At 41.0% G+C, this 24,899-nt stretch overlaps 1 protein-coding gene across 1 annotated transcript in view; it reads right to left on the bottom strand.

Moving 5' to 3' along the window:
* Positions 1-24,899, bottom strand: part of SLX4IP (SLX4 interacting protein) — a 180,671-nt gene that overhangs the window by 11,969 nt on the left and 143,803 nt on the right. The window lies entirely within an intron of this gene.

The raw sequence follows: 24,899 nt of genomic DNA, 5'->3' as shown, positions 1-24,899 counted from the left end.
GACAGTATGCCAGGGCGAATTGTAGAGGTCTTGAAAAAGAAAGGTCAACACTGCAAATATTGACTCTGCATAAATGTAATGTAATTGTCAATAAAAGCCTTTGACACTTATGAAATGCTTGTAATTATACTTCAATATTAAATAGTGACATCTGACAAAAAGACCTAAAAACGCTGAAGCAGCAGACTTTGTGAAAATTAATACAGTAGTTGCTTCATTCTCAAAACCTTTAGCCATGGCTGTACAGTTAGACAAAGAAATGGAAACACTACCTGATTTTCAGGTGTGAGAGTGAAAACATGCTTTGCATTGAAAGTGGAAGTGATGTAAGATTCTTTTGCTTCTGCTGTGTGAGGAGACACCTAGCTAACAGGTGGCAAGCCTTACTTTCGTCATTCACTGTGTGCGTTGCTAGTAATACGTTGTTTCAGAGCCTACTGAGCTTCAAAAAGGGAAAATTGTTGGTGCCCTCTTAGGGGCCTCTGTGACTGAAGTTGCCAATTTATTTGCCGTGTTGCGAGGTACAGTATCAAAGTTTATGACAGCATATACAGTTTCCAAGAAAACATCATCAGATAAGTATAAGCATGGTCGACATGGTCAACTGACCGAAACAAACAGCAGGACATTGCGCAAGATTGTGACTGGAAATAAGAAAACAACTGCTACAAAATAACTGCAGAGCTCAATCTCAGTCTTCATGTGACTAAGATTGAGCTCTGCAGTCACTTTTGCAGCAGTTGTGTTTTTTTTTCCGGGTCACAGTCCCGCGCAATGTTACTTTGTATCTTTTGGTCACTTGCCCATGTCGACCGCGCCTATGCTTATCAGACAAAGTTTTCCCATAAACTGTATATGCCGTCATAACCTTTGATACTGTACCTCGCGACACAGAAAATAAATTTGCAACTTCAGTCACAGATGCACCAGCTAAGTGGGCACCAACAATTTGCCTTCTTTCAAGCGCAGTAAGCTCTGACATGACTCTATTACTAGCAGTGCACGCATTGAATGAGGAAACCAATCCTGTTAGCTAGGTGTCTCATCACACAGTGGAAGCAAAAGAATATTACATCACTTCCGCTTTCAAAGCAAAACATGTTGTCATTTTCACACCTGAAAATCATATAGTGTTTCCATTTTTTGTCTAACCCCTGTATCTTTATTACATGGTTTAGTCAGCATAGGTGTTAGGAGGGGGGAGGAAGCATTTTTAAGACTAATTGGCTAGTAGCCTGGAATTCTACTTTAAATGATATCTCCCAATTTTGAATCAATATCCTGCTATTATTAATATGGGAGTTTCTCTTTAAATACATATCATTCATATATGTTATCTGTTTTACTTGCCAAACAATTTGTATTTCAGTATATCTAGGCCTGAGATTCACATTACCATACAGCAAAGTCTTGTCTAGCAAGGAGACCTGCTGCAGTAAACTGGTACTTAGAGGTCTTCTCCTTCCCCTAACCTATGACTGGACAGTGAAAGAGGAAGGAGCAGACTGATGAGCTCATCTTTCACTCACCTGGCTTTCCACTCCTATGAAAATGCTTCTTGCTGGACAATGAGCAATACAGTACAACTTACTTGCTCCCAGTCCTGCTTCTTCCTCTGCAAAACTTGTGGGTTTATCGCTCTGTCACTCTACTCACTTGTCCCACCATCATGTCTTTTGTTAGCACATGGGCACTGCAGCACAGCTGATTGGCTCCTTATGCTGCTCCTCCCAGCCTGAGTTCTGCCATAGAGGGGACTGCATGCAGCTGATACCAAGCCATATTCAGGTACTTATGCTGCTTGCTTTCAAAAAACACAATCATTGATATATTAATAAATATAGAGTTGCATTAAAGGCAATTTCCACCTTTAGCACATACAGCAGCCCCATTTATTCACAGAGATCCATGAATGAATAAAGTACAAGTCCCATCTGCCACTGTGGCAGACAGACTTGTAGTTATCATTGAACCATAAGTGCAGTAATCAGTGCAGTCGTAGTCAATTAACACTTCCACCAGCTCTCTAACTGAAAGCCCATAGAGAGCCCAGCAGAGAGCTGGTGGAAGAGTTTGAAGGAGCTTGGCACTGCACCTGCAGTCCACTGATTATGGGTGAAAGTTTTGCAGGCTCCTGTGGAAAAAAATCATAAATACACATTTTGTTCATGCAAAAATATGTGCATTTACTATTTTTTTCTTAAAGGTGAACTTAGCCTTTAATTTCTGTTTCTAATCTATGTTATCTGTCTAGAATTCAGCTTTAGTGAACAGTTAACAGCACATTCAGTTCAAATTTTCACTTGACATTGGAGACTCTGGAGTTAAAAGACAAGGCTAACATTTGGAAGATCATGGTTTGTGGTTGTTGGCTACACTTTTTCTCTATACCACAGGAGATTTCTCTGTCCATGCTAGGAAAGTGCATTACTGGACAGCGCTTGTACAATATAAACGGGAAAAAAAAAAACTCCTTCAATGCACAAAGAGTTCAGTTTCAGCCTGGGTTCACATATATGCAGTGCGGTATATCGCACGTGATTCGCACAGGAACCGCACAGCATTCCTGTGCAAATCACATGTGATTTGTGTGCGGTGCAATTAGAGTCATACATTTTTTATGACTCTAATCGCATCGCACCCACACCAAAAAGGTGCAGGACACTTTTTTGGGTCTGCACTAGAATTGGATCGCATGGATATTTACATCTATGCGATCCGATTCTGCACATCGCACCACGTTTTGCGGACCGCTTTCGGGGTGTTGTTAACTTAACATACACATTCGCAGGAACGGGGTGTGATTCTGATGCGGTGCGGAATTCGCACAGAAAACACTGCGAATTCCACACCACGTCAGTGGGAACCAGGGCTTAAACCCCCAAAAGTCAGACTCTATCCTCACATTTAATGTTGCAATTGATATATTAGCTTGGGCCGCGTCACCATTTACGTAAGAGATAAGTAGACAATGTTTTCAGGTTCCCAATGCCTTTTCAAAACAAATCCTCTCTAATGTCCATTTGACAATACCTCAGTTAAATGTCTCTATTTACATTCGTTGCCAGTATCTCTGTATTGCTAACACCTGGAAGGGGGAGATCTAAAAAGGACAGAACAGATAATAACTTGGGTTTGGTGCATGTACAGGTATTTCGAGTTGTGGGATAACACGACTTTGGCTTGTGGTTTTAGCAGGAATGGCTAAAGTAGAATAGAAAAAACAGTGGTATTTATTGTGTCACCTAAAGAGCACATCACTTTTTTCTACTAAATACAATCCGTATGCTAAAATAAAATACAAGTTCTATATATTTTTTTAGTTTCAGCTTTTTTTAGTAATGTTTATACATTTTTAAATAGATGTTTTATAATAAATATTTTTTTTATTTTTGTTAAAGGTGAAGTAGAGCTAGCGCTCTTTTGGCTACTTCGTCTATGAATCATAGGAGTGCACATTGTTCTACACACCTGTGATCCATTTTCAGCTGACAGTGGGCTAAAGTCTGCTGTCTGCTGACCTCACTGAGCTGCAGCAGGCTCTGAAAAGATCCTGACTTTAGAATGGGGATCTACCCTGCCTCAAAGCAAGCCGCTGAGAGCCTGAGCCAGCTTCCCTCCTCAACAGCCCGGAGCTCCAGTGAATGCTGGAGGGTTATAACAGAGAGCAGGAGACTGACAATCACAGGCTCTCTGCTTACAAAGATCGCTGATCGTTCAGTTCTCAGCCTTGGTGGCAGGGGGCCAATGCTGCCTCCACCTAGGTAAGTATAAATATTTGTTTTCTTTTTTTTTACATCCCAAACATTTCTGTTAACAAATAAAAAGTTGATATGTGACAAAGGAGTTCCAGAGAACAATGGGTAAGTTAAAGAGAAAGCATTCAGATCTAACTGTAAATTCTATCTTAATGCCCAATTACAGTAAACCACTCGTTTTTATTTGTTACGCAGTCATAATAAGTAAACAATACATTCTTTTTAATTATTTTTACTAAATGTGTTCATTTTGAACTGTAAAAGTTGCCTGTGTTGGCAGCAAAATAGACAGCCAAATCATTTGTCTCACACAGAGCGCAGAGGTCTGGGTCTTCCAACACTCCCCTGCACAGTATTCCAATCAACAAGGTTCATGCGCGCAAGAAAATCTTTATAAAATCACCAATGATTCCCATCCCAGAGATATGGATGATTGTTGCATTTGACTGTATTAGACCAACTAACTACAGCTATTTTTGTCATAAAAACATCATCTGTGACCAGGGATGCTGTTAGAAACCATGGGGCCCCATACAGCAAACCTCACAGGGCCCCCCAAAAAACACAGTTTTCTATGCTTCAGTTGTGAATAGGTACTGAACACTCATTGTGTTCATTCAGGAAAGAAAGAGGCTCGTAAATGTGACATATTTACCGGACCCTTCCCCCACTTTCCATCCTGAATAATCCTATTGTGTGCTTGCAGCTGCCAATGGGAAGAAGAGGGAGGAAGTCGGGAGCACCACGGGGGTAGGGGGGTACACAGTGGCGCCTGGGCAGCAGTGGAAATTACTGGAACCGATTCTCTGTATGGCTCTCTCTGTATTGTAATTGCCCCACCCCCCTGCCATGCCATTCACCCTCCTTGCCCACATCCAATTCATCCTTCTGCCTGGGCCCCCTTGCTGGCCTGGGCCCCATACAGGAGGACCGGTGTTACCCCCTTACCCACGGCCATCTCTGTGACCATACACAATCTACATATCTTATAAAAAAGGTAATTCTGGCTTAAAGTGGTTGTAAAGGCTGAAGGTTTCTTACCTTCAAGCATTCTATGTATGAAGGTAATTAACCTTACGTGTGCTGCTACCCCACAGCCCCCCAATACTTAACTAAGCCCGATCTTCATCTAGCGCTGTGCATGTGAGCCTCGGCTGCCCCAGGACACCCTCTCCCCATTGGCTGAGACAGCAGCAGGAGCCATTGGCTACCACTGCTGTCAATCACAAGAGCATATACAAATCACTTGCTCATCTTGCTTTTACTATAATCCCCCAAAAAATTGTTGGTGCTTTTTTTTAGTTTTTATTTTGAGATTACATGAGTACACAGCCTCCTTTATGCCCATGCTATTCATACCAGGGGGCATGTCTGCAACAATCCTACCCATCTGTGCCATGCATCCCAGAAAACAGATCCACACTCGTACCAGCTGCAACACAGGGGGGAAGGAGAAGGAAATGTAGGCCACAGGGGAATGTAGGTCACAAAACTCACTACAAGAGATACAGGCACACCATGTGGTGGCATGGTATGTCTGAATCTCCTAGCGGTGATCTAAGGGATGTGAACTGACCATGCTAGCACGAATCAGCTTCCATGCTTAGTGTGGTCAGATTGACAAAAGAACCGATTGGAATGGACAGTATCACCAGGTACAGCGTATAGCAACAAAATATTCAATAACATTTTTACGGGCTGTATTTTTCAAAAACTATTGGTATAGGCCAACACAATAAAAAAATCTTCAGTTTTGGGATAACATACACTTTAAAAGCCCACAGTGACTACAATTGTTGCTGATATGGAACGATGAATATTTCCATTTTTTTGTACTTCCTATTTGAATGATTTATAATAAAATCCATTTTAAATAAATACAAGTCCTGAGTGCAGTTGACAAATTTCTATATGAAGGAAATTGGCTCCAATATTGCCAAAGGATCAGTCAACCTGCAAAAGGCCTTTACAAAGGTATGTGCTCCTATTACTGTTTTTATATATCTACACAACGTGCACCTCCTACCACAATCATACCATCTTAAAGGCTAAGCTCTATCATTTAATTTTATGGTTTGGTGTGCTGGACGAAAACAAAGCATTCCATTAATACGCCATACAATACAGCATTTTCTTCTTAAAACAGAAGGTTTTGACATGTCATGTCACTAACATAAATACAAAAAAGCAAAGGGTCTATTCCTCTTCTTTGATTGGAAGGAGGAAAATCACTCCTATATGACTGTATGGCCAACGGTACACTCAGTGCCACTTGTTATCTGTACAAACATATAGAGCCATTTATGCCAACTTGCTCTCAGCTGTTTAAAGTTCATTGTCAATGCCAGTTCAAGATGTATAAAACATGGCTTCTAAGAAGTAAGGTATGGGGAGAACCAAGAAAAATAAGCCAGCTTATGGTTTTGGTAAGCCAGAAATGAACGAAAAGCCCTCTAAAAAGTATTGCTTCTTACAACAAAGTTGCTATATGTCATCACATACAACACCATAAATGTCTCTTAGGAAAGTAAGCATCATGCAAAATAATTATGCTATACTCTATCCTTTTATGATTGGCTTACAAAATCAGAGTGTTTTGGTAGCCTAACAAATGACCATAGAAGCTGACTACCCTCATTATCCTTCCAGTATTCATTACCAATACAATGTCCAGAGCTGGGGAAAGAGTTTTCAGGTGTTCAAATAAGCTGCACTTGACTTATATACCAAAGAAATTAGTCAATGAGACACAATGGGGTTGATTTAATAAAACTGGAGGATGCAACATCTGGTGCAGCTCTGCAAAGAAACCAATCAGCTTCAAGGTTTTTCAGGGTTTTTTTTTTTTCAAAGCTTAATTGAAAAAGCTAAAGTTAGAAACCGATTGGTTACCATGCACAACTGTACCAAATGTTGCACTCTCTAGTTTTAGTAAATTTAGACAGGATCCAATTCACCTACCAGCATGTCTTTGGAGTGTGGGAGGAAACCGGAGTGTGGGAGGAAACCGGAGTACCCAGAAGAAACCCACGCAGGCACAGGGAGAACATGCAAACTCCAGACAGGAGGTGCCGTGGTTGGGATTCGAACCAACGACCCTAGTACTGCCAGGCGGAAGCGCTAACCATTTACCCACTTATTTCTATTTAAACCAGCAGTATGGCTATAGTAAAACTTTATGACGGTTTATTGACATTACTTTATAATGTTTTTGGAAGAATGAGACCACCATTTCACAGTAGAAAGCAAGTAGAAATGCAGAGCAAACAGATACGCTTTTGTAGGGTGGCCTAAGACATAAAGCTATATGTTTGAGAAAAAAATAGAGGGAGATATCTGCCTGCATTTGGAATCTTTACATTGTTTGGTTTCCTGAAAAGAAAATGATTGTTCCTGGCAGAATTATAAACACTCATTATTGCCTTCTAAGGAAGTAATAAGAAGTCCATCATAAGCAAAGGCAGCAGCATTGCTTGCTAACATTTCTCTGTTCTACCTTAAGCTGGCATGGCTACACTGACCTGAAATGTGAATGGTTGATATAGATTATTGGCTTGGCAATGTTACTTGAGGTTATACACTCACCGGTCACTTTATTAGGTACACCTGTTCAATTGCTTGGTACCACAAATTGCTAATCAGCCAATCACATGGCAGCAACTCAATGCTTAATATCAAACCGAGCATCAGAATGGGGAAGAAAGGGGATTTAAGTGACTTTGAAAGTGGCATGGCTGTTGGTGCCAGAAGGGCTGGTTTGAGTATTTCAAAAACTGCTGATCTACTGGGATTTTCAGGCACAACCATCTCTAGGGTTTACTGAAAATGGTCCTAAAAGAGAAATTATCCAGAGAGGGATAGTTGTGTGGACAAAAATGCCTTGTTGATGTCAGAGGTCAGAGGAGAATGGGCAGACTGGTTCAAAATGATAGAAAGGCAACAGTAACTCATGTCAATATGGACCAAAATCTCTGAGGAATGTTTCCAACACCTTGTTGAATCTATGCCACAAATTATTAAGGCAGTTCTAAAGGCAAAAGGGGGTCCAACCAGGTACTAGCAATTTGTACCTAATAAAGTGGCTGGGGAGTGTATGAGGCCAGATATAAACTTTAACGTCCATTTGTTCTTCTCTTAGCTTTTGCCAATGCTTTAGAGAAGGATTTCTATCAACATCATTGAGGAATTAACACTAGTATCTAAGAACAAAGATGACTGGTAAACTTTTGAAATGCTTATTTTTCGTCACTGGGAATGGTATCATGGAATATATAAAATAATATGATTTATATAAATCGATATTCGTAAATATCAATGAAGTATATCATCTATACTTTCAGTGTCCCACAAGTATAAGTGCAGATATCTCACCTAGAATGATCTGTCATGTGTCATCTGAACATTTACATTAGCACACTACTGGAACCTGCCACAAATGTTTTCTCTAACTCAGCTAATGGATACAGTAGGTATGACACTCTATTACTCTATTATTATTATACAGTATTTATATAGCGCCAACGGTTTGCTCAGCGCTGTACATTGTAATGGGAGACAGTACACGAGACAGTACAGTAACAATACAATACACGAGGAGTTCGAGGGCCCTGCTCCTTGGAGCTTACAATCTAGGAGGGAGGGAATGAATGAATATGAATATTCTATGAATATTAAACAGCCATATAACACTTGTATTTTGATAAATGATTCGCATATGTTTTATACCTGTGCTCCTTTTGGTTGTCCAGCAGTCAACACTGGAAACTGCCAGCCATTTCTGAACAACACCACAGACCTCATGGTGTTGCTCAGCCCCCTGCATTTGTTAGCTATGTCTTGTAATTGCAAAGCCTGACAGGGAAATGCTTCCACTCGGCCCTGATGCTATCAAAGATGCAGACAGTACAAAAGTCGCAAAGGGACACCATGAGTTTCATTGTGGTATTCGTAAATGACCGGTCCCTTCCAATGCTGATTGCTTGACATCTGGAGCATGGACAGTTTCCAAACATGGTGCTATGCATTTACCAAGTCACAAGTGTTATATGGCTGTTTATTGCTCATAGGGCAATTCTACAGTGAACTTCCACCTTAAGTGATCCTTATGGCTATTAAGGAAATGCTCCATAGCCCAGTCATTAAAAGCAATCCTGAAAACAACCACACAATTTTCATTGATTAGGCCATGTCTCTTATACAGTCACTAACTATGAACCCTATGTAAAAACATGTAATGAAGGGGATATGTCAGCTTTTCCATAACAACCTTTTGCTTTCTTGCTGAAATCTGTCTAATTGCTATAGAAAACACAGACACAACACTGATAATTTTTATACCAAAGGTCTTATAAGTCTCCAAACTAAGGAAACATGGCTCTCCAGTTGTGAAAGTGGTACAATTCTCACCACTCCAGAATATTTCTAAAGAATAGGGCAACCCAGTCAATGAGATTTGGCACTCCACAGCGATGGTCAACCAAGGACCATGTGAGCATCCAGCATATTGTGATAAATAAAAACTTTGTATAAGAACCATATGCACAAATCCCTTATATGAGCACATCTTGCAACTAGTTCTTTAACATTGTCAGAAGAAGTCTGAAATGACTTTCTTTGCCTGATTGATTGAAGAACACAACGAGTTTAAGGTGTTGATTGGGCCTCCAGATTTTCCAGATCTCAATACAATCAAGCATCTGTGCTATTTACTGGAAAAACAAGCCCGATCCATGGAGGCCCCCACCTCACAACTTACAGGACTTAAAGTGTTACTGAAGGCTATTTTTTAAATTAAAATAACAAACATATGATACTTACCTGCTCTATGCAATGGTGTAGCACAGAGCAGCCCTGAACCTCCTCTTCTTGGGTTTTCTGCCAACGCTGTCCTCTTCAGTTTATGCCACCATAGCAAACCATTTGCTATAAGGGCAGACATGCAGGCTCCCTCCCGAGCCAGGCTCTGTGTGTCTACATAGATGCACAGTGCAGCTCAGCCCCGCCCCCGATACCTCTTCACTGGATTTGATTGACAGCAGCAGGAGCAAATATCTCCCAATGTTGTCTTTATGTCCAGTGAGAAGAGAGAGAAAAACCAGGAACAGCTGCTGGATCGAGTTTTGGCTCAGGTTTGAATTTAGGTAGGCTATGGGGAGAAGAGGGGGGTAGCTAATCTCGGAATGTTTTTTACCTTACTGCAGAGAATGCATTTAGGTAAAAAAAACCTTTAACCTTTACAATCAATTTTAAAGGATCTGCTACTGATGGCTTGGAGCCAGATACCACAGCATACTTTCAGAGGTCTAGTGTTGCCCATGCCTTCACGGGTAAGGGCTGTTCTGGCAGCAAAAGGGGGACCTACTCAATATGTGGGTGGTTATAAAGTAATGGCTGATTGGTATACAATGTATATAAGCATCAACTACTCTTTCAGTAAAATAATCATTTTTAAGATTACTTTTATTAGTTTTGAATGTTCAAGCTACTAGCTTGAGGTCATGTTCCGGTGTCTTTGATCTTAGCTTCATATTGAAAATACTGCCCTCCTGAACCATTTTCAGACCCTTAATGTTTTTAAAAGTTTCAGTCACATCTCCCCTTTCCCTTCTTTTCCCCAAGCTGTACATATAAGTTCTTGCAATCTCTCCTGATATCTTTTATCCCCCAGAGCTACTTTTGTTGCTCGTCTCTGGATTCATTATATCTTGCCAATATCTTCTTGCAAGTGAGTTTTCTACAACTGAGCACAGTATTCTAACTAAAGACCTATATAGGAGAATCAGGACCTCCTTCCTACTGCTGCTGACCCCTCTAGTGATACATTCTAGACTTTGATTTTCTTTCCCCACTGCCTTGTCACACTGTTTGCTAATTTTGCAATCATATGAAATAAGTACCCCCAAATCTTTTTTCTCTGTAGTTCTGGCCAATACTGTATACCTGATACTGTACTCTATCAATTGATTCTTTTTACTTTACAATGACAAATACGGAACTTCAGCTTCCACTGTTTTGACCAATTTTCCAGCAATGCCAAGTCATGATCCATGTTGCAGATACCTCCAGGGACATCAACCCTATTACACACCTTTGTGTCGTTAGAAAAAAGACATACCTAACCCGCCAAACCGCAGTACATGTGAAAATATAAATTCTAATAATGTGATATGGGGGGAAAGGTGATCACTCTGCTTTTGCATGTACAAGCCATCAAAATCTGTTTCCAAAGTAAAACACAACTGGTACATCGTGATGTCCCTGTGCAGGACTGTGTAAGAATTACAAGCACTGTATGCCAAATAAAAGGTTATGACTATGAGTTCAGCTTGGCTTTCTATACCTATGGGAGCACATCAATTCAACCCTAACAACAGTGTATCCTTAACACATCATAGCACGGCTGGCTTGTCTCCAGAGACTGACAAGCAGTAACATCCAGTACGTGAGGAGGGAGCCGGTGGAAGGTGGCACTTCTGCTTTAAGTTGTGTTATGTTTTCTAAGTGGGACAAAAACATGATTTATGTGTGAAACATTTCTGAACATGCCCTATAAATACAGTAGACTTTCCTCTGTGGCCACACCCTTAAAGTGCTGAATTTTGAGAACAATTAACACAGACCGTGAGTCAGTCTTTGAACAGCTCTGTGGGAACCAGAGTCTCAGCTATGTGCAGTGATGTAAACTCCCTAAGGCTTCCGAAGCCTGACAGAGAATTCAGAAACAGACATAAATAAAAAGAAGGAAAGAAATAGGAAAGACTGAGAGCTGCATCCAGTCATATTAGCCTCTGCCGCACTCTTGTTTATCTTGTGTTTCAGGGATCCTTGCTGAATACGTAGTGCAGATGTGTATGTTCATTTTTATTCTGCAATGGCTGGGAAACTATGGCTGCTGATGCTTTGTATCAACACTAAGGGAACAAATACTTTGCAGCTAACAAAAGTCGTCTCCCCCGCCCCTTTTCATAAATTGAAAGCACATTTCCTGGCGTATTTACACTTACGTAAAGACTGGGTGGGCACTGCACATTACCAACCTTTTCCAGCCCATGGTCTGTCAGCTCCTATTAGATATCAAGTGGACTGACTCCTCGGGGTTATTGCAAACTTCGGACTGACACACATGTGCTCTTGGGAAGGGTTACGGCCCTGACATCCCTTAGGGAATAGAGATTACGAGGAAAGGAGGTCTCACTGATAAAAAGGCTCTCCTAAAGTGGGGTAGAAGTCTGTTAGCCTTTTAAAAATTGTCCTCTTACTGAGTGGGGTAGATATCTGTTAGCCTTATAAAAAATTGTCCCATTTCTGATCACTGTATTGAGATCTTTTTGTTGGCCGTGAATGCGCATGTGGAAAACAAGAGTAATGTCCTTTTTTAAGTCTATATAATTCTGTCTATACAATTATATAATAACTTCTGTACAGGACAGGCTAGTATTGTATTAACAGGAATAAAGAGAATACCAGTGATGACTGTTGTGACCAAGACAAAATAAGTAGCTCAAAAAACAGCTATACAGATAGTCACCAGTTGCACAAAACCTGAAATATGTAATAAGGCACAGACCTGAGGAAAAGCCATACAGGGCTGAACCTAGAACAGCAGCATTTTAGGGGGGCAGCACATTGTAACAGACCTGAGGAAAAGCCATACAGGGCTGAACCTAGAACAGCAGCATTTTAGGGGGGCAGCACATTGTAACAGACCTGAGGAAAAGCCATACAGGGCTGAACCTAGAACAGCAGCATTTAGGGGGTCAGCACATTGTAACACTAACTGATTGGCATCTATGATCAGCATTAGTGTATACCACATCCATTTCCCTGTGATTTTTAACAAAATAAATGCAGTTTATTCAGAAATATTATATCATTATTATGCCTTAGTTCCTGAAGAAAAAAAACATTACAAAGACAAAGAAGAAATAACTATGTATGACTAATTTATACATTAAATTACATTAATTTCGTTTTAGTTTTGGACCACTGTAACTATGCATATACCATACCTGGGTAATGCCCCTGTAAGCTGGAATTCAATAAAAGAAGATATCACTACTCCAGTGATCTCCACTTGCTTTCAGGTCCCGTGCTGAGCAACTGGACAAAGGCAAGTCACCTGTATTGAAGGATGTGCTTTGTTCACATCTCATGTCTTAGGTTTACAACCATTTTAGATAACTGTGAGCTTACAAAGTGAGCTTCTAAACTTATGGCAGCAGTTTGGGGAAGGCTCTTTTCTGTCCCAGCATGACTGTGCCCCTGTGTGCAAAGCCAGGACATGGTTTGATGAGTTTGGTGGGGAGGAACTTGAGTGGTCTACACACCCACTGACCTCAACTCTACTGAACACCCTTGGGATGCAATGAAACGCTAATTGTCATATGAGTCTTTTCATCAAATATCAGTACTCCACATCACAATTTCTGTTTTGGCTCAGAAGGCATAAACTCCCAAAGACATTTCAGACGCCTTCTAAAAATGGTGGGGAATGTTATACTGTACCTGCAAAGTGTGAGTGTACGTGTCTGTGTAAGTCCAAAATTGTCCATGATTTTAAAATGGAATATTTGATAGTGTTCAGCTTCACTGATTGCAGAGTTGTAGGTCTGACTCAGCAAGCGTAAGCCCCTTTGTTAATCAGAAGCAATTAGTTCTCTGTTCTATGATAGATACAGCACAGGGCACATGGATCCTTAGCTCAGTGCGGGAGGGAGGAGGAGGGTTGTTAACCCTGCAGGCTCCGTTTGTGTAGTGTCATCACTGCACGCACAGAGAAAAGGATGTGAGCTGTCGGCTGACAGCTTTTGTTACTGTGGCGCCCACCACTTCTGACAGAAGCTTAGTTAATTCCCCAGTAAAGCCTTGTTTTTCAAGCAGTTTCTACTGATGAAATATATAGGTACTGTGTATGCTGCTTCTTAAGGTACTCATCTTGACTCTCTCACTGATTCAGCTGGTCCCCAGCTTCTAGTTTCAGAGTGGCTCCTGGGCCCTATGGAGTTATCCTTGCATGTGCACTCCTGACCGAGACTAGATAGGAATGGACGCTGTGTGTGCCCCCCTGATAATAATCTGACAGGTATTCCACTCTATCCAAAATACAAAAAATATACTTTAAATTTCATATACTGTATATGCATTATAGTAAAATGTTGAGATCTAACTATGTACAGTGCTGACCATATGCCTTCTGTATTAGTAGTCTAGATACAATGCTGGTCTTATGTAATAACACAAAAATGATGGCGTGAAACTGCTTCAATCACAACAAATTAGAAATCATCTTTCTTTAATCTGACCATAGTATGCCATGACAGATGATTTCCAAATGGCATATTGGTCTATTTATTATGTGTTATTAAAAGAGATCATATGTATCTGCTGTGTGTCTCAATAGACTTTCTCTGTACTTCTTGTTCATCCTCTTATTATAAGATGGATGAGACCACTGGGGCCGCTGTGAGCGTCTCTGCTGTCAAGCCCACGGTCGGCTGTTGGGTGGTCACACTCTCTATTCATCCTCCCTCTTTTCCAGGCGTACTTCAAATTCCCTGTAGGACTGGGAGGATGAGTGTGGTTTCAGGCCTGGCCTGGCTGCAGCGCAGAAGCAGAGCAGAGAAAAATGATAGGCCTCCCCAAGGTGCACATCCACCCACGGCCAAAGATTCCTGCTGTAATTCCGCACGGCTTGTCTTGAAGTTCTCCGTGGCAGGAGGCCACCGCTATGTTTTTCAATGATCATAGGATCCCATAAGGGCTGATATGGTTACATATCTTCAAAAAAAGCAAGCGTGAGTGTTCCAGGAGGAAATAAATCCATGGATGGGGGCCAGTTTTATTCATGGAAAACACACTGTGCTAACTATAAATAAAGGTGATGACATAAACAATATAAAATTCAGATGGTCGATTTAAGAAAATATTTCTTTAACTGACTTTTTACATAGGAGGAAAAATGTCAGAACAGAGACCATCATGGCAGATATTTTATAGATGGCTGCATGTCAGGCAATAAATCAACTGCCTTCTTTAAGGGCATTCAAAGCCAAAACTTTTTTTAGCTTTGGATACTATAGGAAGAGATCTGAATGGCTGTCAGCATTTATTGCCATCCCAGTGGGGAGATTTTCTTCGTTTGTCCTGATGAGCACTTTCACTGGGAATGAAAATGAAAGAAAAACCATAAGTTTGAGTTGTCATTACAACAGGCAAAGAAGGAAAATCTTCCAGTGGGGACACTTGTTCTGCTGAAGACCATCTAAGAAGAAATTTACCTCTCTTAAAGTGCCAATAAACCCAAATATTTTAGTGTGTTTTTCTTTAACATTTCATTATTTACCTTTTAGCTGAAGCTGTTAATTATTCAAGTTGTATAAAGTAGTAAATATCTGGCGGACGTTTAGTTTTACTTCCTTTTTTTCTGTGGCAACACAGCTGATCCTCTGGCTGTTGCGTTGCCACCTTCCTGCACAGTTTCATCAAGCATATACAGGAAGCCATTCACTTTCTATTTGTTCTCTTCTAGTCATCCCATGTGACTGTTTCCTTCACCTTTATGGGAGCTCAAGAACATCAATTGTCAAGCTCTCTTTTTGCCTGCCCATGTGATTACATCGTCTTGCAGGGTCGATGACTGATTTAGCTAGCCGACCAATATTTCACAAGCTGTAGGGGCTTCCTCCCCCTCCAAAACTTTCCGTGTAGCCGGAAGAAAGCATAGAAAGTCACGTGAGTGCAGTACAAGGGGCCAACAAAGAGGTATTTGGGAAACTTTTTTACGCATTGCTAACCATAAAAATCAGGGATGATAGATAAGTGGTTAATGTGAGTTTAATATCACTTTAAGAGAGATATCCCCTTTCTTTTGGGTCCACAGTACAGGAAGTGAAATATAATGGGACACAAATGGAAAAAAACTAACAGATTTTTTAACCCACGTGTGTCAAACTGGCGGCCCTGAAGCTGTTGCCAAACTACAAGTCCCATGAAGCATTGCAAGATTGACAGTTACAAGCATGACTCCCAAAGGCAACAGCTGGAGGGCCACCAGTTTGAGACCCCTGCTTCCCTAGCGAAAAAAAAAGTTATGGTGTTAGATACACTATACATATTGTGACAGTATTTTGCCCTGCCATAGTGTAAAGAGGTCATTATGACCCAGGATTCTCATCCAGGCAAGTTGAGGGGCTCCAGAGATCTTGTGTCATTCAGAGGGAACTGACTTTTCACTTTCCTCATTGGCTGGTAAAAACTGTGACCTGGAGCCCGGACATTTCGTAGAGATCTGGGAGGGATTATTATTATAAAGGATTTATACAGTATAGGGCCAACAGTTTGAGCAGCACTTTACAATGTAAAGTGAGATAATACAGCAACAATACAATTCAATACAAGAGGGTTAGGAAGACCCTGCTGCTGGGAGTTTACAATCTAATGGGGGGGGGGGCAGGTGGAACAAAAGATAATAACTGTAATGGATGAACTGATGGGAAAAATAAAAGATTCAGTTGTTAGCTGAAGATAAGATAGGCTTCCATGAAGAGGTGTGTTTTCCAGGGTCACCTAAAATTGGACAGAGTAGATGACAGTCGACAGATTGGGGGTAGGGCGTTCCAGAGGATGGGAGAGGCTTTGGAGAAGTCCTGGCAATGAGCATGGGAGGAGGAGACAAGGGAGCTAGAAAGCAGGAGTTCTTGGGAGGAGCGGAGAGGATGGTTTGGGTGGTATTTGGAGACAAGATTAGTAATGTAGCTTCGGGCAGAGCTGTAAATGGCTTTGTTTGTTGTTATTATTTTGAATTTTATTTGTTGGGCAATAGGAAGCCAGTGGAGAGATTGGCAGAGAGTGGTGACATTGAGTGGTTGGTAAGGTGGATGAGTCTTGCTGCAGCATTCATGATAGACTGAAGAGTGGATAGCCTGCAAACATGTAGGCCTATGAGAAGGAAGTTACAATAGTCAAGGCGAGAGATATCAAGGGAGTGAATAAGTTGTTCAGTGGTTTCAAGAGTTAAAAATGGATTTTGGAATTGTTACGAATGTTAACTCTACAGGATTTGGACAGTGATTGGATTTGGGGCTAAAGGGACAGGTCAGAGTGCAGGATTATGCCTAGTACCCTGGCATGTGAGGAGAGACTGATAGTTGTATTATTGATCTTGATGTAGATGTCAGGGGAGGGGACAAGGGTGGGAGTGAATGTTCTGAGCTTCATTTTAGAAAGATTGAATTTGAGGAAGTGGTGTAACATCCATGCTGATATGTCAGTTAATAAGTTAGTAATAATGCAAGAAAAGACTAAAGGGGTGAAGTGGGGAGTAGAGAGATAGATTTGGGTGTCATCAGCATGGAGATGGTACTGGAAGCCATGGCAGTTTATCAAGTGACCAAGGGAGGAGGTGTAGATAGAGTTGAGGAGGGGTCCAAGGACAGAACCTTGGGGGACCCCTATGGAAAGAGGAAGTGCAGAGGAGAAGACAGAGTAGGCAACACTGAAGGAATGCTGTGATAGGTAGGAGAACCAGGAAAGAGTCTTGAAGGCCAAGAGTTTTTTGAGGGGGAGGGAATGATCAACAGAATCAAAGATTGAGATTGGGATGAAATCTCCAGTTTTGGGTCTGTGTTTTGAAAACCACCAGCATACTAATTGGGCAGGTGTGTGCTGGGCTTTTTGTATAGACCTGACCATTGTTCTGGGCTCCACCCCAGCAGACAGGAGGTCATTGCCCAGGAGTCAAGAGGGCTCCACCTAGGATAGAGGTGGGAGCCACAGCAGCAATGGGCTACCAAGTGTATTGATCATGCTTTTGAGTGAGGTACTGGATGGTACTGTGGCATGGTCTGTGGTACCATGCTGAAGGCCAAGAAGCCTAGTGTTGTTTTTTCTTTGGATGGAAGATAAATGCTGAACACCCCTGCGAGGGAAACATATTTGATTTCTGGAACTGTATTGAACTTTCCTTTAATAAAAATGGGCAAGAAAAGCCCTAAAAAAGAAGAATTCAGTGAATGGTAATGTCCTTAATGGGCTACCACTTGAAGCTAGTTCTCACAAGATAGATAGATAGATAGATAGATAGATAGATAGATAGATACAGATACAGTATATTTTTATTGTGGTACTAAACATAATTTCTTTTCATCAGTCTGGTAAATATAAAATTCTGTTTATGAATATTATGCAGTGTTATATCTAGTCAGTAAGGTAAGCCATAGATTATTTGATTTTATTTCATGCAACCAACAGTCTGTGTTGACGGGGGGGGGGGGGGAATCCTTCCCGCAGCGATATTGTGTTCTGCCGGCGGGAAGCCTTTCATGCCAACAAAAAACAATGGGGCTGATTTACTAAAACTGGAGAGTGCTAAATCTGGTGCAGCTATGCATGGAAGCCAATCAGCTTCAAACTTCATCTTGTTCAATTAAGCTTTGACAAACAAAAAAAAAAAATGTAAGCTGATTGGTTCCTATACAGTGCTGAACCAGATCTTGCACTCTCCAGTTATAGTAAATCAACCCCAATGTTTACTGCTAGTGGCTATAGCTGCTGACAGTAATCGTATGTAAAAAATCCGAAAGGTTGGATCCATCAATCGACTTGGGTACAAATAGCCTGCCCATAGATGGATCGAATCTCAGCCAGCCTCTGCTAAACTGGCCAAGATTTGATCCACTTATGGCCAGCGTAAGTTGAGCTTTGTGTTCCTTTTTGCATACTTCTATCTTTTGTTGTAAAAAAATCCATTTGTTTAAAGATTTTAAACTCAAGGTGAAATTTACACACAAAAGTAAATGAGCCAGTGAAGTGACTCAATCCTTACTGAATGGTTCCTAGAAGGGTTCTCAGAATGCAAGGAGCATCTGCTGAGCTGTCCCATTATTTAAAAATAAAAGAAAAAAAGTGGCCAGCAATTTCTTCCGTTCATTTTAAATTGGTGATATAACACAACCTAATTCTTCACAAAAACTACAACTCTTTCTATAGAAACATCCTTACTTTGTCGTTCCCAGGCTTAGGTTTCAACTGCCGCCCGCATTCTAGGATTTAAAGTGTATTTCCAGCCAATACTTTTTTCTCTTAGCTCTGGATAAAGAAGGGAAGTGTCTTCACTGCTGACATTTCTCCAGACAGGAAGTGAGGGGAATTGTCCCACAGCAATATGGACACAGAAATCAAAATGCTTTTCTTTAGTAGAGTGGGCAAAGGCTAAAACCCCTTTCAGATTTCTTTATCAGTCTGTTTCTCTGTTGTAGATTTTCCCCACTTCTTGTATGGTGAAACTGTTGTAAGAAGGACAGGAAGTGAGGGTAAATATCTGACCTGGACAGCAGTAGAAACTTGATAGGATTTCTTATCCTTCCCCACTCTTTCCAAAATGTGAAAATGTTTTTGGCTTGGCATAAACTTAAATCTTAGCTCCTGCTTGTGATCACTTCTCCTTTACTGGGGTGATCCAGTCTAAAGTGTCAAAACAGCCTTGGTCTACAGGTGAAACTTGAAAAATTAGAATATCGTGCAAAAGTTCATTTATTTCAGTAATGCAACTTAAAAGGTGAAACTAATATATGAGATAGACTCATTACATGCAAAGCAAGATAGTTCAAGCCGTGATTTGTCATAATTGTGATGATTATGGCTTACAGCTCATGAAAACCCCAAATCCACAATCTCAGAAAATTAGAATATTACATGCAATCAATAAAACAAGGATTGTACATAGAACAATATCGGTCCTCAGAAAAGTATAAGCAATGCATATGTACTCAGTACTTGGTTTGGGCCCCTTTTGCAGCAATTACTGCCTTAATGCGGCGTGGCATGGAAGCTATCAGCCTGTGGCACTGCTGAGGTGTTATGGAAGACCAGGATGCTTCAATAGCGTCCTTCAGCTCTTCTGTATTGTTTGGTCTCATGTCTCTCATCTTTCTCTTGGCAATGCCCCATAGATTATCTACGGGGTTCAGGTCAGGCGAGTTTGCTGGCCAATCAAGCACAGTAATCCCACGATCATTTCACCAGGTTTTGCTGCTTTTGGCAGCGTGGGCAGGTGCCAAGTCCTGCTGGAAAATGAAGTCAGCATCCCCATAAAGCTCGTCTGCGGAAGGAAGCATGAAGTGCTCCAAAATCTCCTGGTAGACGGCTGCGTTGACCCTGGATTTAATGAAGCACAGTGGACCAACATCACCAGATGACATGGCTCCCCAAATCAACACAGACTGTGGAAACTTCACACTGGACTTCAAGAATCTTGCAGTGTGTGCTTCTCCATTCTTCCTCCATACTCTGGGTCCTTGGTTTCCAAATGAGATGCAAAAGTTGCTCTCATCAGAAAAGAGGACTTTGGACCACTGAAGAACAGACCAGGTCTGTTTTTCTTTAGCCCAGGTAAAACGCTTCTGACGTTGTTTGTTGTTCAGGAGCGGCTTGACAAGAGGAATACGACATTTGAAGCCCATGTCCATGATCCGTCTGTGTGTGGTGGCTCTTGATGCACTGACTCCAGCTCTAGTCCACTCCCCAACACTTTTGAATGGCCTTTTCCTTACAATCCTCTCCAGGCTGCGGTCATCCCTACTGCTTGTGCACCTTTTTCTTCCACACTTTTCCCTTCCACATAACTTTCTATTAATGTGCTTTGATTGGGAACATCCAACTTCTTTTGCAATTACCTTTTGAGGTTTTCCCTCCTTATGGAGGGTGTCAATGATGGTTTTCTGTACAATTGTCAGGTCAGCAGTCTTTCCCATGATTGTGATTCCTACTGAACCAGACTAAGAGACCATTTAAAGGAACCCTTTGCAGGTGTTATGGCTTAATTAGCTAATTAGAGTGGGACACTTTGATCCGAAAATATTGCACCTTTTCACAATATTTCTAATTTTCTGAGATTGTGGATTTGGGGTTTTCATGAGCTGTAAGCCATAATCATCACAATTCTGACAAATCACGGCTTGAACTATCTTGCTTTGCATGTAATGAGTCTATCTCATATATTAGTTTCACCTTGCATTACAGAAATAAATGAACTTTTGCACGATATTAAAATTTTTTGAGTTTCACCTGTATATATTAGTCATCCTTAATGATTTTAACAGCTCATCACTTTAACTCCTTGGCACTGGCTGTACACATATATGCGGCCTCTCGGCGGGTGAGCCTTAACAGCGAGAGGCTGCACATATGTGTACCTAAAGATAAACAGACCTGCACCGAAAGTACTGCTGGCGCATTAACCATGATGTGGTAAAAGGTCTCATCAACGCACATCAGTGAAGAAAAAAAATTACCTGTTTGCAAAATTTTATAATAGAAACAAAGAAACCCTTTTTTTTCACATTTTTTGCACTATTTTGTTTATAGCACAAAACATAAAACACCCAGCAGTGATTAAATACCACCAAAAGAAAGCTCCATTTGTGTGAAAATAATTATAAAAATTTCATATAGGTACAGTGTTGCATGACCGCGCAATTGTCATTCAAAGTGCAACATCGCTAAAAGCTGAAAATTGGCCTGGGCAGGAAGGGGGTATAAGTGCAATTGCAGTTCCTCAATTCTTAGATGGGCTTGCTGCATTATTTTTCTTTTCAGGCTTTTTTTTTTCTTTTGCGCTGGTGATCAGCTAGAAAGTCGGTTGTTTTTCTACAGCACAATCTACCCTGCAGATGTAGCAGTTAAAGGGTTAAGACAAACCATTTACCACTAACAGGGGTGCTTACAATGGTCAGCTTTTATTCATTTATGTAAAACCTCTATCCCAAAAGAAAACCTGCAATTGTTAAAGTGTGAGCTGGAGTTTGGCTTCAGTTTGTTAGTGTATCTAAATCTGCTGGTACATCTAAAACTCCTCTCCCTCCAGATTAATAATGTTGCTGTCCAAATGTGACTCTGTTGCTACTTCATCTAGTGTGTAGGCACCCTAGTACAGGAGAAGTGTTACAGGTCAGATCACCAGATGAAAACTAATGCAGCCACCACATCTATGGATTAGTAAGATACAGTATATCAAATCTTTAGTTGCGGGTTTAATACCGCTTTAAAGCGACAATAGTCACTTATAGCTTGGGGAAGAGTGGTGAAGGGTTAGAGCTTTATATTGCTGTCTGTGAACCAGTTAGGGAATTATACTCTGACAGGGAGGGTACATTTAACATTTTGAGTTGCCACTGGAACAGGAATAGAGAGGAAATCTTCAAATGAGGACACATGGTCCTATGACAAGTCTTTAAGGGGAAATTTCCCTTACCTTGGAAAGATATTCTCTGATGCAGTCTGGAAGAACACAAGCCTTGAGCTTTCTATTATTCAAACACCACCTTCATCTTCTAAAGTCAGGATTAAACCCTTCTTTGCTTCACTATTGATCCATCACTGTGATGAGCGGCCTCACTACCCAACAGTCAGGCACAGAAGGATGGAGTGGGCATGGCACTGTGCGGTTTCAGAAACTGGAGCCAATATTTTCATATCAAAGTGCTCTGGGTTTTAGGATTCTCAGGCACCTTGGTAACTATTGGTCTGATAAAGATATACTTTATGCACAGCTAATAACCCAGTACATTTCCAGTTACAAAGCCAAGACCAGGATTAAAAGCACTATAGGTATGTACAGTGTACAGGGGCGGACTGACAACTCATAGGGCCCCCGGGCAATAGTGGATCATGGGGCCCCTGTGTCCTTGCCCAAACTCAAAAAAGCCTATGAAAAAGGTACCAGGGGCATGTCATGGGGCCCCCTACTGACCCCGGGCCCTCGGGCAGTGCCCGAGTTTCCAAATGGTCAGTCCGCCCCTGGGTATGTATTACAATATCCCAGTAAGGATCCATGTACACTGCAGCTGATAAACTGACGTTTAGGAGCTTCTCTGTGTTTTTTCCAGCAGCCCCTGAACTCTCCCTAATGTTTTCCTATGTGACCATGTACACTATGTTGTTACAGTCATTTATAGGCAGTTGAGTTTACCGGCGTTTTTTTTTTAACGCACCAAACTTGCATTCAGGAGTAGATTTTATCAGCATTTCAAACGCCAAACGCTTGTAAGTGCAGCTAACCGCGTTTATAAGCGTTTGCGTTTGAAAATTTTTTTTAACTCTTCCATTTCCAGATGCTGTCCAGAGTCTTTTGTCATCATGAAAAATGCATGCAAAGTGTTTTCCCAGTACTCAAATGGACCTGGTACACCATACTTTGAGGTTTTGCATGAAAGAAAATATGTTAGACACTGCTGCAATAATTTCTGCACAGAAATGAGCTGGAACACATCCAAACACCACAAAAAAAAAAAAAAGACAGCTAATCTCAACAAATACTGCTCTCTCTGCTTCTACTCTCTCTATTTCTCTCAAAATGTCTGAAATAGTTAATTTTTTACTGTTTTTCAGTGCATTCTGGGCATTTTGGAAGGTCTCCTGAGGTTATCTTTAAAAAACTATTCTAAACGCAAACGCTCATAAAGGCGGTATGCAAATGTGGCTAAACAGACTTTTTTTATCCTACGTTTTCCAGCAGTCAGTTTCTATCGTTCAGAAGTGTCCCGTGTACATGGAGCTTTAGACTGCAAAATGTTCATACACAATACCTGCCACTAGACCCTTGCATGTTATGTTTGAGATATACTATAACTAAGGGGTATGTCAGGGCGAAAAAAATAATATGCAGTACATCTCTGCAATACATGTACATTTCCTATTTTTTTATCCCTTCGAAGACCCTGCAAATACAAAAAAATACCTGTTTATCTCCCAGAAATGCACTCAGTTCCTAAGTCCTTTTGTGGGCTGACAAACAAAGCTTTTTTAAGGGTTTAAAGACTAAATAGACAAAAGATAATACCCTCCTGCGCTTAAATGGGGACAATAAAAACTATCGAATAGCTGCTATCACCTAACCTGGTTCCAACAGGTGCTATATAATAGTAAAAAATGGTGAAGCGCTAACAATATAGTACAAAACACAGGAAATATAAAATAAGCATACACATGACAAGTAAAAAGAAATCAAAAAAGTGACAAAGCAAAGTGATGATCCAAACGGATCGCATAAAGTGCTGATGATGGTGAACAGGTAAAACCTGTAACTGACAAGTGAACCCTTTCCCAATTAGGAAAAACAGCAAACCAGCCACCCCTAGTCCACTAGGGGACTAATATTATAGATCATGTGACCCCTCTAGGGGTGAAAACACAGCAAAAGTGACCAATATATAAATGAAAAAAATATATAAAATCACTCCTATTAAAGTAAAATATACATGTAACCATGAATAAAAGTCCAGAGAAAACTGTATGAAATTCACACTAGTGCTGGAAAACAGTGTGGGTATCCAACATGCAGAGTAACTGTAGATCAACAGCTGTGTGCTCGTGGTAGGTGATCTTCAAACACGGTGCAAAAAAAATCCTAAATGGCAGAAATGGCCCCTGACCTCAAAGCGGTGACCACAAGGGCCAACTCGCCTTATGAATATCAATCCGAAGCCACGTCCAGGCCAGGAAGTAGTATGGAATCCACTGCCACTAGCAATCTCAGGTCACACTCCCCACATAACGTCAAAGATATAAAAACAGAACATCCTCCATAGTGTAAAACCTTTTATTAACATCAATAAGCGAATAAAAAATGCCCACTCACATGTAGAAAATAGTAAAAACACATTACCGCCAATTAGTATGGGTGTGCTGCATGGATCAAAGGATGGAGCCAAGACATGCGTCCAACTGGAAGTGGGTCACCGGAAATGACGTACCGACGCATTGTGTCACGTCCTTGTGACTTCCTCAGGGTATATCCCTATATCTTTGATGTTATGTGGGGAGTGTGACAGAGTACAGGTTTTACCTGTTCACCATCAGCAGCACTTTATGCGATCCATTTGGATCATCACTTTGCTTTGGCACTTTGTTTATTTCATTTTACTTGTCATGTGTATGCTTATTTTATATTTCCTGTATTTTGTACTGTATTGTTAGCGCTTCACCATTTTTTTACTATTTTTAAGGGTTTATTGGTGTCAGCCCTGCAAAAAAAAAGTATGCAAAAAGGAACACAAAGCTCAACCTAAGCTGGTCATAAGTGGATCAAATCTTGGCCAGTTCAGCAGGAACTGGCCGATATTCGATCCATATATGAGCAGGCTGGTT

Source organism: Staurois parvus, unplaced genomic scaffold (genome assembly GCF_062004578.1).
Source record: "Staurois parvus isolate SC_StPar_1 unplaced genomic scaffold, SC_StPar_1.0 ptg000516l, whole genome shotgun sequence".
In the NCBI taxonomy this organism is placed as follows: domain Eukaryota; kingdom Metazoa; phylum Chordata; class Amphibia; order Anura; family Ranidae; genus Staurois; species Staurois parvus.
Note: the sequence above shows the minus strand (reverse complement) of the source record. Positions and strands in the feature narration are given on the sequence as shown.